We start from the raw sequence: 19184 nt of genomic DNA, 5'->3' as shown, positions 1-19184 counted from the left end.
GACTTGTGTTGCCTCTGAAACGTCGTGATTTTTATTATATTTTTTATTTTATTTTTATTAATTTTAATTTCATTTTTTTACCTACGTGACTTTACCGAAAAAACTAAGAGTATATAAATGAGAGTTAACAACCCTCCAGAGCAGTAGTTCCTTCGCCTTTACTGCAGCCTTGCACCCCTTTGGTTCTTAACCGTAAATCAATGTACAATGTTGATAACTACATGGGTATTTTTCGATTTAAAGCTTTCGTGACTGCAGGGATTCATCTTCTTGGTTCTTTCGGTAAAGTTACGTAGAAGGGAAGTAATAAAATAATAAAAATAAAACATAATAAAATAATACTCACCACGTTTCGGCCACAACGCAAGCAGCCGTCCTCAGGTGAAGACCAGGTCTGTCTCATTCAGACGCTGTCTTTCCGACAGACCTGTTCTTCACCTGAGGACGGCTGCTTGCGTTGTGGCCGAAACGTCGTGAGAATTATTTTATTACGTTTTATTATTTTATTTTATTATTTCCCTTCTACGTGACTTTACCGAAAGAACCAAGAAGGTGCGAAAGAAGTTCAACGCACACCGCACGCACGCACACGTGCGTACGTGCGTGCGACTAAGGACGGGTGTTTGGATCTCCAAAGCCACGTGCGACGAACGCACTGCTTTTCGCACGTGTAGGGGGAGGCTGCAGTCTGCCCCGATGGGCCAGATGTCACGTGCAGAGGGGGGGAGGAGGGGGTGTTGTGAGCGGCGTTGTAAACCAAAGTGACAATAATTTTCTTGGGTTTTTTCGGTAAAGTCACGTAGGTAAAACATTAAAATTTATAATAATTTTAAAACATTAAAATTTATAATAATTTTAATGTTTTACCTACGTGACTTTACCGAAAAAAACTAAGAATATGAATCCTTGCAGTCACGAAAGCTTCAAATCTAGAATTAAGTGACAATCATTGTCCACCGTAGCCCTAAGGTGTTAAAGTACAGACCCAATCCGACTGCAGCAACTCACAGGCGGAAGAATAAACAAACCGCGAGCTGTCGTCTCTACGTGAAGTTAATGGGCAAATACAATGTCCAAATTGATGTTTCACTTGTGAGTGAGCGTGATTATGAATGTGTTTTCTTAAATTCTCTACCATTTTTACATCGATCAATTGTGCACAGCACGGCGGAGATATGATCGACATATGCAGCACGTGCCCAAAAATGTTTTTAAACTTGCATAGCACTCGATAATGGACTTGTGATGTTTAAATATCGGGTAATGCGAGTGTCATTAACTCCGTACGGGGCCCACGAATGGATGAAGGCAGGAATGAATGAATGAATGAACGACGAATGAATGAGAATGGATTATAAATTACGCCTTTCAAACCAATGGCCACAAATGGCACCGCTTCTGTGTATGCGTTTAATAGTCTCGAATGACTGTGCACACACCTAACGTTTGCACTAAGCGGTGATGGATCACATTCAATTCAGAGCACTAGGGCTGCCACTATTGTCGTCAAGATTAAGTCAGAAGCCGCAGACGCATTTGCTTGATCCATTCAACATTTACCTTGAAAGGACATTGAGCAAACAGTGCCCATCCCATCATCGTCGTCATAATACATCTACTGCTGGATGAAGGCGTCCCCCAAGTCGCCACCATCTCTCACACACGAGCTGATTTCACCGCTCCGTCTCCTTTGGTGAACGTCCTTTTAGTACAGCGGTCCCCAACCTCTTTGGCACCAGGGACCGGTTTCGTGGAAGACAATTTTTTCACGGACCGGTGTGTGGGGGGGGGGTCATCATTGGGTCTTTCCCCCTTTTCAAAGAAGCTCTCCAGAGACGTTTGTTTAGTACTCATTCTGGCTACTAGGGGTTAGCAGCTTGTGGGCTCACCAACACTGTGACACTGAGACCATCGTGCAGTGCGGGAAAGAAACGCGGACGGAAGTGGTGAATAATACTGGTCAACATACTTTTTCTGGCATGAGGTATTCCAACGGTTTTAATATAATTTTGGGGTGCTGATTCCAAATCTGGCATCAGTTTTTGTCTATCACATCAGGTTTTTGAGATATCAAATATTGCATTTTCAATAAAAACTGCGGAAGAAAAATATTAAATAAATGTGGATATCTACATAAAATGATATTATAAACACACTATCCTAAAAATACAGCACCATATTTTAACACTAAAGCAGTCACTGACTCGCAACAACTTGCAATCATAAGTGACAGAGTTAATTTCGGGTAAAATCAATGAAAATGGGGTATACCTATAGCATAAAAATTAGATGTGATAAAGCAAATCTGAGATCAGATTTGGAATCAGCACCCTGAAATTAGTCTAAAACAGCTGCAAAAGTCCAGGCCAGAAAAAAAAGTTTTTTTTTTTTGATGACCAGTGTTATAAAACAATGGGGGCGGGTTCCATGCGCGGACTCACCACCCTCACCTCCTGCTGCTGTGCGGCCCGGTTCCTAACAGGCCACGGACCAATACCGGTCCGCGGCCCGGGGGTTGGGGACCCTTCCTTTAGTGGATGCGTTCGATACTTCGGCTGCCGCTCGCATCACAATTCTTGACCATCAGCCACCACCCCTTCCGTGTTCTGCCCCGAGCCCGCTCTGACCTTTCGTCACGGTTTCAATTATTAAATCCTTTAGATTAAGTTCACTTGCTTGCTTGCGCGTTTGCGCGCTTATGACCGTGCAAATCTTTCGGTCGTTTTTTAACCCACTTCCCGTGATCCAATCGAGCTGACATTTTGCACACAGACTCGTTGTGAGTGACAATTTATTTTCGTGAAATTTTTTTTCCAAAATTTTACACTTTTTAGGAATTTTTTTTAAATATTTAATTACCAATTGCTTAATGGTGGCAGGCAATCATCTGACCCATAGGTGGCAGCCATCTCAAGCCAGAGGATGAAAGGACTCTAGCCGCCCGTTTCAAAGACCAATGTGGGCTGGTTTGTGGCCCATTGAACACGTACTGTAATTTATTGTCTTGCTCTTTGTAAGAAACTGAAAACACAGCAAGGTCCTCCTGTCATGGAATGCAATGTAAACCAATCGAAAGCAAAATAAAAACAGAAATGAATAATAAAATAAAACCGATGCCACCCATATAAAGGATTTATAGTGAAAAACTTTGTTTTTACGGGTTAATTTTTTTTAACACCATGTAAAGCTTTCGCGAGCAATATCATCCACAGTAGAGTTTTTTTTTTGGGTTAGATCGTGTAAATATATAAATGTGTCGTTAGACCCGCCACCACCCGACACAACCAATTAGTAAGGGTTGTTACTTAAACAGAACGTGGCCAATTAGTTACTAGTTCAGCACACTGGTGTGTTGGAGAGCAAAGCCACGTTTTGGCAGTAATTACCACCAACCTCATCAGGCCCTCTCTTGATGAGACTGGTTGTCGGGTGGTGGCGGGTTTCACGACACATTGACATATACGCGATCTAATGCATAACAACCTCTACAATTTTGATGTTTTAATTATGTATTTAACCCGAATATACGTTCTCATTGGATTTCTCCAGTATGAATAACGACTCTGATTCTTCATCCCAAGTGTTCCTCTTTCTCCGGCCAATGGAATGGAAAGTGCACAAAAAAAATCAGGAAATATTAAACGACCTCTTGTGCAGCCCAACAATATATGACAGCGTCCCAAATTAACCACCATTAGGCCCCTAAAATGAGTGCTCGGGTGAAAATAGCATTGATATTTTTCTTCCACTACTCTAAGACATTTTTTGCGGGTTGCCTTCTTTGGCAGTTCTAGATTTAGGCATTTCTACTAAATGCTAAGATTCCAAAATGTATATTTAACCAAATAAATAAATAAAACTATTTTATCATCACCATATGTTCTGTATCTGCACATACAAGGACATATTTAGTTTTGCTCACCTATTGGCTTTCCATAATTACGTTAAACTGCAGCATTTGGTTATGGCTCAGCAAACTGACTGTTTAAATTATTTATATCATAATAATAATAATCCAGAATGAGCTTCTGCAGCATGTGATGGGGTTTGTTGTTGTTTGTTATAAACATCTCTCAGTTGGAGCGGTATGCGACTGCCTCGTAATGGATCGCGCACTGGGATTGCCTCCAGGCAAATAAAGTCAGAGGTGCAGCCCTCGAAACGTCTCCTTCGCGTCACTGCTGCCAGAAAGGGACCTGGAGAGGGATCTCCCTCTGGAGGTGTATTCGGCCTACTCTTCCAAACTGGACCGGGCAAACTTTCTGCGGTGTCGTCATTTTCACTGCTGGCTGGACAGAGGGAGAGAAGGATTGGTCAGAAGGCAACCTGGATTTGAACCCAGGACTTTAGTGGTGGAAGGTCATCGCTCCGACCTCCCTGTGCCGTGTTTCAAGACGTGGTTGCGTTAATCATCATCGTCGTCAGCCATGATCAATCCGCTGCTGGATGAAGGCCCCCGAAACCTGTCGCCATCTCTCATGCTCCTGCGACGCAGACACCCATTTTAAACGCTTCACGAACTTCCGTGCCCGGAGGTCAAATCAAACGGGCAAACGGCGTCCTCTGGATGGCAGGGCCAGTGTGATAACCATTACCTCAGAGCAACATCCATCACCTCCTTGCCGTGGGACATTTACAGCAAAGGATGTGTTGTGTGTGTGTGTGTGCCGAATTCAGGTTTTAATTTGCATGCCATTTCGCGCGGGAAAGAGGGACATTGAAGGCAGAGAGAGAGAGAGAGAAAATCGTAAGGCACGCGCATGGACGTGGCATTTCTGGATATGCAACGTTACCTTATCCTGTCACCACGCCACCTTCACCCCCGCATGAGAATTGTCCAATCAAGCCCAAATCCTTACCGAACGTACGCACACACACACACGCGCGCGGACATTTGTATGCAAGCGTCTCTGTTCAAACGCATACACAAGCACAGGGATTCTTTTCTCACGGAATATTATTTTTGCGACATCCCCCACCACCCGCTGATTCCCCGAGTCCCTGACATTATTTCCGGAGCTAAGCCCCGGACAGTTCCATGCGGCTGTGTACGTAAATTTGCGGGCAATCGATGAAGGAGCTGCTTCGAGGTCTAATGTCGGGTTTCCGACGGCAGCCGAGCGTGTTGTTGTTTAGCCGTCTCGTGAAATGGGCACGGCACGGGCTTGAGATGTCAAATACCTCGCCTGGTGTGCAGGAGGTTGTAGGTACGATCCCGACCCTGACGATGCCTGCTGCTGTATGTTTGGAGTTTGCGTGTCTCTCTCTCATCATCATCATCATCACCACGGTGGCTAGGAGATGTTAACTACCTCGCCTGGTATGCAGGAGGTCGGGGGTTCGATCTCGACCCTGACGCCTGCTGCTGTATATTTGGAGTTTGCGTATCTCCCTCCCGGTGGTCGCGTGGATTTTTCTCCGGGTCCTCCGGTTTTTTTTGCCCCCTCCACATTGAGCAGCAACATCACGCGTTTAGAGTATTTGGCTGCTATACATTTCCACATGGCGATAAGCCAATTCGTTGAGCTATCATTTGTGGCCAGGTCGCTTCTGAAAGATAGTTATATAGCTCTGTAGGCCTTACCTGGTAAAATAAAAAAAAACATATTCTTTGGTTCTTTCGGTAAAGTCACGTAGAAAAAAAATACACAAATAAAAACCACGAAGTTTCGATCGCAACACAAGCGGTCATCATCAGAAAAAGTTTTTTTTCTATCTACGTGACTTTACCGAAATGACCAAAGCATATGAATTCCTACTGTCAGGAAAGTTTTAAGTAAAAAAAAAACCGTTTAGTAATATTTTAATGAAAAAATAGTTCAGATAGCCTGACTTGGCACGAAAGAACCCAGAGAGCTGAGTAAACCATTGCTGCCAGCTGTACCGCGGGTGTCACAGCTTGTTTATGACGCGTTCGAGCAGCTGTCTGAAGCTCCCTCCAAACAACAACAACAGGAGGCGGAGGAGCGACGCTCGGCGCACTGGCAGCTAAAACAAAGCAGGCTGGCACACGAGAGAGCACGGATGGATCAACCATTAGCATGAACAATCTGTTAGCCCACGGCATCCGAGTCTGTGCACTGACTTTCTTGCCGGCAAGCCTTAGCCACGCCACGTAGCCTCAAAGAACACCAAGTCTGGCACAATGGACGCGGTGGCGTCCATAGCGTTTGAATGTTTGATAGCGAATGCCAGTTCAGTGGTTTCAGTTTTCAGTTTTATTTATTTGGTAGAGCCCTGTGAGCCATTCGGCTCTTGAATCGGGTGCAACCGCAACAAGCAAAAGACAAAAACATGAACAAGAAAACATCTTAAAGTGGCTTTGTGACTATGTGCAAACAGAAAATCCAGGAAGAAACAGCAAAAAATATTCCAGAAAAAGCACCGTACACCAACGCTGTGTGCAAAAATCCCAGTGGGATGCAAGTCAAACAACAACAACAACAACAACCACAAGACAACTTAGATTAAGGCCATCATTCTAACTCCGTATTACAACAAACAAACATGGCCAAACAAAAAAAGTTTTCGAAATCACCAAAATAAAGCCATAAAAGCAATGTAACAGTGATCATAGTGGTGGTAGCATTCATCCAAATCGCATGTATATGCGTGATTGTGACTCACGGAAAAATATGTAATGAGTTCAAGTTTTGCCAGTATCAAAGAATGAAAAAATAAAAATAGGTTTTACCCTTTTTGGCAATAAAACAGGAGGTGTTAAGATGTTCAAACACCAAATAGAAACCTTTTGCAAGGAATCATGTCTGCATTAACCACACGTATTCGTGGTGAACATGCAAACTAAAACATGCTCTGAACACATTCCTGCGGAGGGAGCTGGTAGGAACGTTGGCTTGCGTTTTTTTGTTTGCATTTTGACTGCTTGTGTTGTGGTTATTGCAAACATGATCCCTTGTATAAAGGTGTCAGTTTTTGTACCAGTTGAAAGGGTAAAACCCTATTACTATAGTACGTGCTTATCAATTTTAAGAAATCTTCAAGCTTACAAAAAAATGTTGTGTTACCGAAAATGATGGCCCGGGGTTTGCTTGGTTTTACTCAAGGAGTGTCGTGGCTTGTGCTACACACTTACAACCACTGCACATCATCCCACCCCCCATCGTCAGCGAACCAAGTAATTGGTCTGTCGTGGAGTGAGTGTGCGCCATGCAAAGCAGTCGAAAGCCCCTCTCTACTCCTTACGTGTACCGCATACAATACCTTATCCACATTCTACAATGATCACTGTGTGATGCTCATGTTTAGTGGCAATCCTGACAACGGCAATAACGAAATACGATTCGGATTTAACACCGTGCTCATCATCATTATCACAATACCTTGTTTTTAGCTCAGCCATCAAACAAAGACGGTCAGATGCGCTTCTGCGCCCGTCTGGAAAGGCTCTTCCTTCCGATATTAGGAAGCAACTGGAGCTATGTACTTTTAAATAAAGATTTAAAACAAATTTTTTTTAAACTGCTTTTTGTGTTTAGTTGATTGTCCCTCCCCCGTACCTCCGATTCGCACGGTTGGCTACGTACGGTGCGAACGAATCTCAACATACGTACGTACATACATCACCCACCATCAATCCACTGCTAGATTACAGACCTCCCCTAAGCCACCACCATATCACACTATCCCCGCGGTGTCATCACCCACGTGGCACCCTGCCCACGAGCCGATTCCATCGCTCCGTCTCCCTCGGACGACCAAACCGCATCACGAGGCGCTGCGTAGAAAGAGCGATCATCTTGATCGTACTGAGAGGATGGAGGCGGTCGGTCAAAAAATGGATCATGTCCCAAGTTGCTCTTTAAGCCCTAAAAGGCCGCGCATTACACGTTCACGCAAGAGGCACAAAGACCACAGAATCTGTGCGGGAATCCACTCTTGCCCTGCCTTGATTACTGTAATTGCCTTTGTGGACCTTGTGATCTCTTGGTATAGACTTGTGCCTTTTTGTGCACGTGGTGGATTGGTAAAACTATAATTGTCACTGGCTTCACAGGTTTATCTCTGGTATGTATGGACATACATTGTGTGTGTGTGTATATGCACACAGAGTCAATGTACTGCAGCATTATGATCGATCTCTGCTCTGAAGAAGGGCCACTGTTCGAAACGTCGCGCGTTTTAGATGAACCTTTTCCTCTTCGGAGCAGCGTGGTTGACGAACGTGGTGAAGGTTTGTGAAAGTGTTTGTGCTGTTTGTGCTGCCAATCGGATCGCCACGTGTCCCGGTTTGACCCGGACAGTCCGGGAATTGGCGGCTGTGTTTTGGGTGGCAGGATTTGATTTGTAAGGATATCTCGTGGAATTGTGTTCATAATAATAAAAACAACAATTTATATCGTGCCGTAACATGGCAAGCCATTACACGGTCGCTGATGAATACATTGCATTGTTATTGTCAGGGCCCTATTTTAAAAGATTGAAATTCCAGGACCACCACTCCTTTTGGAAGTTTCTAGATCAGCATTGCCCAGCAGTATTTTATATATGCCCAGTACATGAGCACGCATCACGAGCAAAGCAGTGATTCACTCAGTGAATTACATTCACCAAACTTCATAATTATCAGAGAAAATAAGTGTCACAATGTGAATTCCTAGGGTCGCCTTTTGAATATTTCGTGACACATGAATTTGCATCCGTGTGGGCTGCTTGCGTTAATTTTCACGACCATTAAAAAAAAGTATACAGCAGTTAATGTCTTCTTGGTTCTTTCGGTAAAATCACGTAGAAGGGAGAAAAAAAAAACGTAATAAAAGAAACTTATCTCGACGTTTCGGCCACAACACAAGCAGCCGTCCGAAGGGGAAGAAACAGAGCTGTCTGAAAAACAGCGTGCTAATGACGCTGTTTCTCAGACAGCCCGGTTCTTCACCTGAGGACGGCTGCTTGTGTAGTGGTCGAAACGTCGTGAGAATTTTATTTCATAACGTTTTATTATTATTTTATCATTTCCCTTCTACGTGACTTTACCGAAAGAACCAAGAAGATGAATCCCTGCAGTCACGAAAGCTTTAAATCGGAGCAGTTAATTTGTTGATTTTTTTTTTATTCAGCGTTCACAGTATCTTCGTGGGGTGGAGGGGGGGGGGGTGATTGAGTGGTGGTGCAGCGGTTGAGAGAGCTGTCTCTCTGAAGCCATCAACCGTTGAGTTTTAGTTCTCTACCACGGTTCACGTCAGTTGGCGAGAGCGAATATCTGAACCCGGTCCTTGAGCCTCCGACTCCACCAAACTCGGATGACCAGTGAGGTGAAGTAAAAACGACAAAAAAAAACAAAACAGAAAGATAGTGTATTGGGAAAGAACGTTGTTTGAAATTCTACGTTCGTATTTTTACGACCGAATAATCTAGCGAGTTGTGTGCTCATCACCGAGCTAGTTTGTATAAGGTTAGCAGTTAAATCTCACAGCCGTCCACTAATTTACGTGGGTAATTATAAACACATTTTCTACTGTTCATTTAACAAAATTTTTTTTTAAATGTATTGTTTTACTCGTGCCACAATTTGAGGAATATGACTATTCGATTTGGCATCCTCGGCTTCCAATTTCAAAAGTCTTCACTGAATAATACATTCACAATAACTCGGCAATGACGGCGAGGGGTGCGCGTGGGGGAAACACACGGTGTTTGATATTCGATTCTCGTCTCGGTGGCATTCTCGAATCCCTCACTTGCAAAGTCGCATTGATCCAAAAATGCCCGATGCCAAAACCTCTCACTCACACCGGCAAACAAGAGGGCATTGCCCCAATCCTGCAGGTTCCCTCCACTGGCTCCCAATGCAATAATGGGTGAACTGAAAGGTCACTCATGTTTGTCTTCAACAGAGCCTCCATGTCCTCACCCCAGCCGACCTCTGTTCACGCTCTACTCCCCACAGTAGCCGGTCTGTCTCTGCCCAATTGGAGGTCACTTCCTCGGCGACGTGTCTGTGTAGAATCTGCCCCCCCCCCCCCCCCGTCCGACTACGACCATCATCCCCTTCTCCTCTGCCGATGACCGTGTGTATGTGTAACGTATGTTGAACTTCTTTCGCACCGTACGTAAGCCAACTGTGCTAATCGGAGGAGCGTGTATTATTTTTCTCTCTGTTCCTTCCTACCCCATACATCATTCCCTCTTCCCTGCTAAAAAAAAAAAAACCCCACCAACTCTTCACCCTCCTAAATTTATGTTTCTCACCCTTGCAGTGTTTTTTTGTAATAAATATTCCCCCCAAGTGTATCCCATTTGTGCGGTAGGCGCGCCGTCACAGACGGTGTTCGTGAGGATCTCCCGCAGAGCAGTGCACAACACCATCTCGTCTAGGGACGGCCCGCGGACACAGAAACGACAGCGTCACACGCGAAAAACGTGACCTCTGATCCAAACCGTCACGGGCAGTACAAGTATAAGCACTCACTTTCCCGTCCCGGTCCGCCACCGAGGATAATGTTCGTTGCACGACAGTCAAACACTTTGATATGTTTCATGCTCAGCGCTGAGAGTTGGCCAAATTATGCGCGCAATACAATGTAACGTGATGGGCTTTGTTGTTGTTGTTATTGTTGCGTGCAGTCATTGATGACTGGGCTGACTGCGATCATCATCACCTCACTACACTTGAAAAGGCTGGCGCGCACAGGAAGTGGCGGGTGACCAGCACCACGCCCGGCCGCCTTTGTCTCCCCGAGTGGCGATTTTTACAAACCACACCAGGTACTCATCTGAGGCCCAGTCACGAGACCACCTGGATTTGAACCCAGGATTTCAGCTGTGCCAGGTCAACGCTCTGACCTCTCTGTATCGTGTTTCAAGAGGTGGTTTCATTCATCACCATCATCTACATCATCATCATCATCAGCCATGATCAATCCGCTGTTGGATGAAGGCCCCCCAAAACCCGTCGCCATTTCTCATGCTCCTGCGACGCAGACACCCAATTCTATAAGATTCACGAATTCGCATTGCGTCGCAAAAGTACGTACGTAACGCAGTGCCGGATTATCCTGGAAGCAAAAGCAGCTACACATGTAGTAGCTACGGGCCCCGCACTTTCAAGGGCCCCGCGCTAAATGCTTTCAAGCTATCAATTCCGGTTCAGTGATTCTGCACTTGCTCTATTACTATAGTACTATATCGCCTTAAATATTTAGGTGTTTCAAGTTAGAGATTTGTCGTATTATCTGGCTGTATAGCAAATGAAAAAATACAATGACTTTACTATGCAAGCAAAAAATGTGTGTTTTAATATTAACGTGTTTTTTTATTTATTGAGGGCCCCTTTATAACAACATATGCTACAGTCCCCGCACTCGCTTATTCCGGCACTGATGTAACGTCAGACATTTCCGGTAATGTCACAAGAGTCTTCAGTGACGGTTTTAATGCGCGGAGCAGATGGAATTCCACCGTCTCCATGTGTCCACATGTGTCGCGGAATGTATGCTTCCCTGCTGCGCGAAACTTGGGACAAATCGTATCAGCTGGGCGACGGCGCGGACACAGCACCATCGGAGAGACACAGAAAGAGAGAGAGAGCGAGAGAAAGAGAGAGAAAGTGATTTCTTAAAACACCGATCTAAAGCAAAAGTCTGATCTGGGTAGAAGAACTCGCGACATTTCGATTGCTAACCAAGCGCTCTCCCGGCTGAGCCACCCGATTGGACTGTTTAACAATTTAATTAAATTCGCTTTAATAAGGTCTAACGTGAAGTGGTCCTAGACGAATAACCCTGATAGGTTCCGTAAACTGTCAAGGCCACCGTGCGTTGAAACGCTTCTCGGCTAAACGCACTCGTGTGTATAAAACATGATAATTATACTGGTAGGAACCACCTGGTTCCACCAGCCCACATGGGATTATTGTGTCCGTCCGTCGTGCATCTAAAAATGGGAGGGGTGGGGCTGGGTGGAGAGGGGAGGGTGGGGAGGGGCTGGGTGGGGAGGGTGGGGAGAGGCTGGGTGGGAGGGTGGGGCTGGGTGGGGGGTGGGAGGGGTGGGGCTGGGTGGGGAGGGGCTGGGTGGGGAGGGGCTGGGTGGGGAGGGTGGGGAGGGGCTGGGTGGGGAGGGGCTGGGTGGGGAGGGTGGGGAGAGGCTGGGTGGGGAGGGTGGGGAGGGGCTGGGTGGGGAGGGGCTGGGTGGGGAGGGTGGGGCTGGGTGGGGGGTGGGAGGGGTGGTGCTGGGTGGGGAGGGGCTGGTCACCCCGTGGTGCCCTTATAAAACTCAACGTTTAACCTATTCACGCCGGCTTGTGCCCGCCCTCACAGTCGGCCATATTTGCGGAATACACCATGCCGCCGTTGACCCTGGCCATGGACCGAGCAACCCAACGTTCCTAGCAGCTCCCTCCGCAGGAATGTGTTTTATGAAAAATAACGCAGCACACCTTCAACACAACGCCCTTTAATTCCAAACATTTGGAATTAATGTCAAATGTATCTGTGGGACCTTAGTGGCAGCATCAAAATGATGAAAACATAACGATTGGCTTTGCTCCCTTTCTGGCAACAATAGCAGGAGGCACAAAGATGTTCACACACCACAGTAGATGTACAGTGAGGGAAAAAAGTTTTTGATCCCCTGCTGATTTTGTACGTTTGCCCACTGACAAAGAAATGATCAGTTTATAATTGTAATGGTAGGTTAATTTCAATAGTGAGAGACAGAATAACAACAACAAAATCCAGAAAAACGCATGTCAAAAATTTTATAAATTGATTTGCATTTTAATGAGGGAAATAAGTATTTGACCCCCTCTCAATCAGAAAGATTTCTGGCTCCCAGGTGTCTTTTATACAGGTAAAGAGCTGAGATTAGGAGCACACTCTTAAAGGGAGTGCTCCTAATTTCAGCTTGTTACCTGTGTAAAAGACACCTGTTCACAGAAGCAATCAATCAATCATTTCTTTGTCAGTGGGCAAACGTACAAAATCAGCAGGGGATAAAATACTTTTTTCCCTCACTGTACCTATCACAAGGCGACACGTCTCCGTTAACCACACATTCTTTGTGGCAAGGCATGCAAACAGACATGCTCCGAAAAAAATAGAAAAACACTAATAAATAAATACGTAAATGCTATAATGCGCAGGGATGCATCGGAAGAACGAGTTTGCTGCTGCAAACGCCGCGTCTCTGTCTAGGCTGATGTGCTTAACGCTTCAATCGTCTTACAAAGTGAGAGTGCGTGCCAACGTTACTTCTTTGCTTTAAAATCGCTTGCACGTGTGTGTGTGTGCGTGTCTGTAAGTGGGGAGCGGTGGTGCAGCGGTCAGCGCGCTGCGCTACGAAGCCCGGCCACCCGAGTTCGATTTCCCGCTCACGGCCAACAACATCAGTGACAAGGCAGACTCAGCCTCGGTGTGTGAACATCGTCGGTAGGGAGACAAAGGCGGCATGGCGGGCGGGCGGGCATGGCGCTGGCCCACCCACCCAGTCGTGTGCCGGACCCGCCTTCATCGATCCCGCTACTGGCTTGACAACACTTGCCCCAAAAGTCTGTGAAGGGCTACATGGGGAGAGGGGGGGTGGGTCATCTGCGTGCGAGCGCGCGTGCGTGTGTGTGCGCGTGTGTGTGTTTGCGCGTGTGTGTGTGCGCGTGTGTGTGTTTGCGCGTGTGTACGTGTGTGTGTGCGCGCGTGTGTGTGCGTGTGTGTGTGCGCGTGTGTGTGTTTGCGCGTGTGTACGTGTGTGTGTGTGTGCGTGCGTGCATGTGTAAGCACACGGGTGACGGGTGTTTGTTGTCAGCAGATGTTCGCAGCGCTGCGTTCCGGCTGCCTGTGTGACAGCGGGCTGAACGAGGAGACAAAAGGTGGGAACGGCGGTGGGCGTTGAAACTCCTTCGCGGCGCGGGTCAAACGAGCGAGTGCAGAAGATGCGGGGGGGGTTGTGGGGGGGTTGGGGGGGGGTTGGGGGGGGGGGTTGGGGGGGGGGTTGGGGGGGGGGGGTTGGGGGTGCTTCGATTGGGCGGAGGGCGGTAGCGACGGATGATCGGGTGAGAGCTGCACAAGCAAAATTGTCTTATCCTCACATTCTCCACCGCGATGGTCAGACTGCCGTTGCCTTTTGTGATCCTTTTGTGACATCATTTGTTCGCTTGCTCAACAGTTGACGTCTTCTCCCGATTCTAAGACTCACTTCTCCTCCCCCCCCCCCAAACTCCCTCCCGCCGTTCCTATTTAAAAACTTACGTTTAGGGGGTGCGTCAGACGTGGGTGTGTGCACGTGCGCGTGTGTGCGTATGGGGGGGCGGCGGGAGTGTAGCGGTTAGCGCGCTGCCCTGCGAGTTCGATTCCCGCTCACGGCCAACACCCGTGACGATTATTTGAACCGGTCCTGAGCCTCCCCTAGGTCGACTCGGCCTCAAATGAGTATCTGGTGCGGTGTGCAAACATCGCCACTGGGGAGACAAAGGCGGCCGGGCGTGGTGCTGGTCACCCACCCCCTCGCGTATTGCCTGTTAAGGCTACACGGGGGATCTTTGTCTTTTTTTCTTCTTGTTTCTTTCGGTAAAGTCACGTAGAAGGAAAATAATAAAATAATAAAAATAAAACATAATAAAATAATTCTCACGACGTTTCGGCCACAACGCAAGCAGCCGTCTTCAGGTGGAGAACAGGTCTGTCGAGAAGGCAGAGTCTGAAGGCTTGCGTTGTGGCCGAAACGTCGTGAGAATTATTTTATTATGTTTAATTTATTTTATTTTATTATTTTCCTTCTACGTGACTTTACCGAAAGAACCAAGAAGATGAATCCCTGCAGTCACGAAAGCTTTAAATCGAAATCTTTGTCTTTGTGAGACCAGATTTGTATAACTTTATTGACACCGGGCCGTCTTATATAATGTGAAGTGTGCGGTATTATCTTGATTTGTGATATCGGCGCCCAGCCCCAAAACCCAGACGCGTTTCTATTCCAGCGGCACGCCGAGACCCCGAGTGAACCCACATAGTTAAAGGCGCAGCCCTGCAAGAGCTCGCGCGCTGCACTGCGAGCAGATTGACCTACCACCTAGATCGGTACATAGCGGGCATTTGGCCTACTCTTCCACGCTGGCCAGCCGTCTTCGAAGAGGTGGGAGAGTTACTCAAATTGTACCCCCGCCGCACACGCGACTTAGCGATCGACTAACTGTGGTGTGCCCATTTATAATTCTGGTCACGTTTACCACTGGGGTGGACAGAGGCTTGGGGGAATTCACGAAACTTGGCGCCGTCGCCTTTCGACTGCCGCGGCGAGAGATCGAATCGAACCGCCCAACCTCTTCATCGTGGTGTTGTTATCCGTTAGGCCACGGTGACAACACCCCCCGCACAAACCGCCCGCTCAAAGGGTCTATCAACTCGACTTGCACGAGGAGACCACTTGGGCTGACTCGTGCCCTGTTCTGCTCTGCTAATGAGAAAGTGCGCAGTTTTTTTTCCTCCATTGCCTCTTGCGCTGCACAATCCTTCATTAAGCGAAGCCTTCTCTCCCACCCCCACCTCTTTAAATTGAAAAGCATCACCAAATTATGGGCAACAGCATCAACGACGAAACATTGAGATTGCGTAATTTTCAATTTGTGCCGGATGCTCTTAAGAAGATAGGGATCATGGAAGCCTGCGAAAATCCCGGCTTCGTCTTACGTGGGAGTCCATCGGGTCCGCGACAAACCCTACAGGGTTCTCGCCACACTGCTCCCTGGCTCAGTGTCGCGTAACTTGATGCGACGCATCGAGCTGTAGTTACACAGCGGTGTGTTGCTTTGTGCACTGCCGCCCGATGCATTCGCAAGTTTGTCTTCGTGTCGTTCCACAGAGCGGCGGGTTCATGATCTCGCTTGCTTGTTAACCGACCCTAAAATACGGTACGATGTCAATTTTTTTCTATTTGCTATATCGGAGCAATGACATTCGTTTGAGTCTACTTTGAACACGTATGCGTTCATTGGGTCTTTCGGTAAAGTCACGCAGATAGGTTCAAAGAAAATGAAAAAAACGATGACATTTCGATCGCAACATAAGCGGTCGTCATCACGGAAAGGGGGTTAGCCTCTAAAGGCAAACTGTTTATAAAGGTTAATTTTTATTTTCTTTGAACCTATCTACGTGACTTTACCGAAAGACCCAAAGCATATGAATTCCTGCAGTCACGACAGCTTTAAGTCATGAACACGTGTGCTTTCGCGACCTACAAGAATCGTGACAAAGTTTATTTTGGGTTAGATCGCGTCCATCTAAATGCGTCGTACGCCCCCCACCACCTGACAGGGCACATCAGTAAACTTCAAATCACGTTTCACATCAGTGAGGTTTCTCACGCCGTGAACAGAACGTGACCAATTCGTTGACCACTTCAGCACCACCGCTTGCGTGCTGGAGGGCAAACGCACAGCAGCATTTACAAATCGAGTACGACGTTTCGCTGGCGATGACGACAACCAGCATCAGCAGGCGGTCGTCAGGTGATGTCACGTGTGCGTCATGCTGTCCAACGCACAACCTGTTGGTGCTGACGTCGCAACGCATTGGCACGTGCTGTTCACAACGTTCGCACAACGTCCGGATGAAGGAGGTGGGTTAGGAAAAAAATATCGGTTTCCTTTTTCACCCTTTCTGGCAATAAAACAGGAGGTGTTCAGGTGTTCAAACACCAAACAAGATAACCTTTCGCCAGGCATCAAGTCTGCATCAACCACCACGTACTTGTGCCCAAACATGCAAACAAACACGGCTCTGATAATATGATGCAATGTCTTGAAACTGATTGGCCTGTACCAGAGACAGCCTGCCCCGTGGTCTTGTCTCCCCACCGGTGTCAGACCAGAGAACGCCAAAAGGCGAACGGTACAAAGTCGGTGGGTGTACAACACACTTGTATGTACGCGATATCACCCAAAACAAACGGTCATCATGAATTGATTGAATTCGTATCACGCACCCACCCACCCCGAGTGAAAACTCGTATCCACCCCATCTCCTTGTCCTCTCAATCAATGTACCATGAGAAAGGGCCCTTGCCTGAGACGTCATCTATAATAGGACGGGGGGTGGTCTCTCTCTCTCTCTTGTATGACCCTCGTGTTGAGGTTTGCACTTCGTGTGAACATTCTGGATGCATTCTCGTCATCCGCGTCATTGTTAAATCACTGGATGAGCACATTGGAATGCTTTTATCAATGGCCACGGGGACACAAACCGAGAGAGTGGTTTCATAGAAGACCGTTTAAAAAAAAAACATTATTTTATCATTGTGCATCTAAAATTAAAAAAGTATTTTGACCGACGTATTCTTAAAAGGGCAAAGTTATTTTGACTATTAAAGTATAATACTTTAATTATAATAGCGTTTTTTTTCTTGCAAATACGGTCATTGCTTTAGTAATCGTAAGTCATATCTTCTTGGCTCGTTGTAGCTGAGTATGTTGATGCCGAGGATGGCATTCAGACCTTTTAGCTTCACTCGAAATGTGTTTATGTTCGTCGAAAGTTTTTCTTAAACTAGATTCACCATTTCATCAATTTATACCAAGCCATTTCACGTTTCGCAAACATTTGTTTCAGAACTCTACGAATAAAAAAACGCGAATTAAATTTGCTTCGTGCCGTATTTTTTCTTAATCCTCCACGAATTTCTGAGAAGCGAAATTCTACATCTCAACACGCAATACTGCCATTTATTTTGCCAGAAGAGCAACATCAGCAGCAGCAACAACAACAAAAACATAGCAACAGCACCCCAACAGCCGCAACTGACACTTGAAGACACAACAAATTAAGAGAGAGAGAGAGAGTCCGTGTCATTCCCCCCCTTTCTTACCTTACTCTCGTTGCAAACGCAGCCAAAATCCAACGGCACGAGAAGAAGTTCCACGCATCCCGCTAAGAGCCGGGTTACAAGCCATCTGCCGCCTAACCTCTGCTACAGCAGGTGCCAATGCAGCGAGCTCATTGACTGACTCCCAATCAGCCCCTCCGCAGCGCCACCCATCATTCCCCTCCAGCGAACAGCCCTCCCCATCCCCGCTCTCCCCCCCCCCCCCACCAAAGACAAAGATCCCCCGTACAGCCTAAACAGACTGTTGGGGCAAGTGCTGTTAGCGAGTAGCACCTAATGAAGGCCGGTACACGAGGGGGTGGGTGGCGAGCACCACGCCCGACCGCCTTTGTCTCCCTAGTGGAGATGTTTACACGCCGGACCAGGTACTCATTTGAGGCTGAGTCGATCTAGGGGGAGGCCCGGGACCGGTTCAAATAATCATTACTGGGTGTCGGCCGTGAGCGGGAATCGAACACGGCTCACCGGTTTTATAGCGCAGCGCATGAACCACTACACTACCGCTCCCCATCATCTCCCCCTACCACCACCACCACCACCGCACACCCCCTCTGTCTCCCAGGCAACCAAAGTGCCTGGCTCCACGCAGATTATCGGGGCCGATCCACCACAAGGCGGTGATGTGCACGCGTAAACCAATTTTACTTTGAGCAATGCTTGTACACGTGGAGCGGTGTTCCGCTCAGTGGCACAACATGCTACGATTGGTGTGTGGAAAAAAATATATATTTTTTATCCATTCTTTGCAGGGATACATACTTTTCCACGTGTATAGAATTACGTAAATGTACGGTGGAATTATGTATTTATGGTGGCTTTGTTGAATTTTTTTTTAAACTTTTGATTTCTCTAGCAACCGTGTTTACTGGAGTGAGTAGAGTGTTTTTGGCTGTCCAGTCTCAAACCGAGACATCTAGCCAGCGTGGAAGAGTAGGCCAAACACAACCTGTAGAAGGGCGTAGCTGTACATATCCTAAAGTGGTAAATAGCACTCACTCGTTCTTCGTCGGGTTTTCGTTCGCGGTTGTGGTGTACAGCAGCTGTGTGGACTTTCTGCATCATCATGCTGACCAGGCCTATAGCCTGACCTTGTTTGAAGCGGAAGGGTGGTGATTTGGAGCCGGATGACAATCGACGTCCGGCAAACGTTGATTTCACTGAGTAACACATTTTTTTTGTTTCTGGGTAGTAAGTGTTATTTCCTAATTGCTTATGCCTCAAAAGTAAAAAAAAATGGCTATTATTCCTCACAAACTTTGCTTTTGTGACCAGGACAGTGATCTTCTTTTTTTAAATTGACCTATTTTCAATGAGGAAACGGACGAATTTGTGCCTTTTCGTTCACATAAAGTCAGAAA

General features: G+C 46.8%; 1 protein-coding gene across 1 annotated transcript in view; it reads right to left on the bottom strand.

Annotated features, from left to right (window-relative positions):
• LOC144735216 (P2Y purinoceptor 1-like) overlaps positions 1 to 17896 on the bottom strand; it is a 32283-nt gene extending 14387 nt beyond the window's left edge. Inside the window, exon 1 of the mRNA XM_078617695.1 lies at positions 17809 to 17896. The gene's annotated coding sequence lies outside the window, so the exon portion shown is untranslated. The remainder of the gene's footprint in view (positions 1 to 17808) is intronic.
• Between the last annotated feature and the right edge of the window lie 1288 nt (positions 17897 to 19184).

The sequence above is a fragment of the Lampetra planeri genome, chromosome 54 (genome assembly GCF_965212315.1).
Source record: "Lampetra planeri chromosome 54, kcLamPlan1.2.h2, whole genome shotgun sequence".
Lineage (NCBI taxonomy): Eukaryota > Metazoa > Chordata > Hyperoartia > Petromyzontiformes > Petromyzontidae > Lampetra > Lampetra planeri.
Note: the sequence above shows the minus strand (reverse complement) of the source record. Positions and strands in the feature narration are given on the sequence as shown.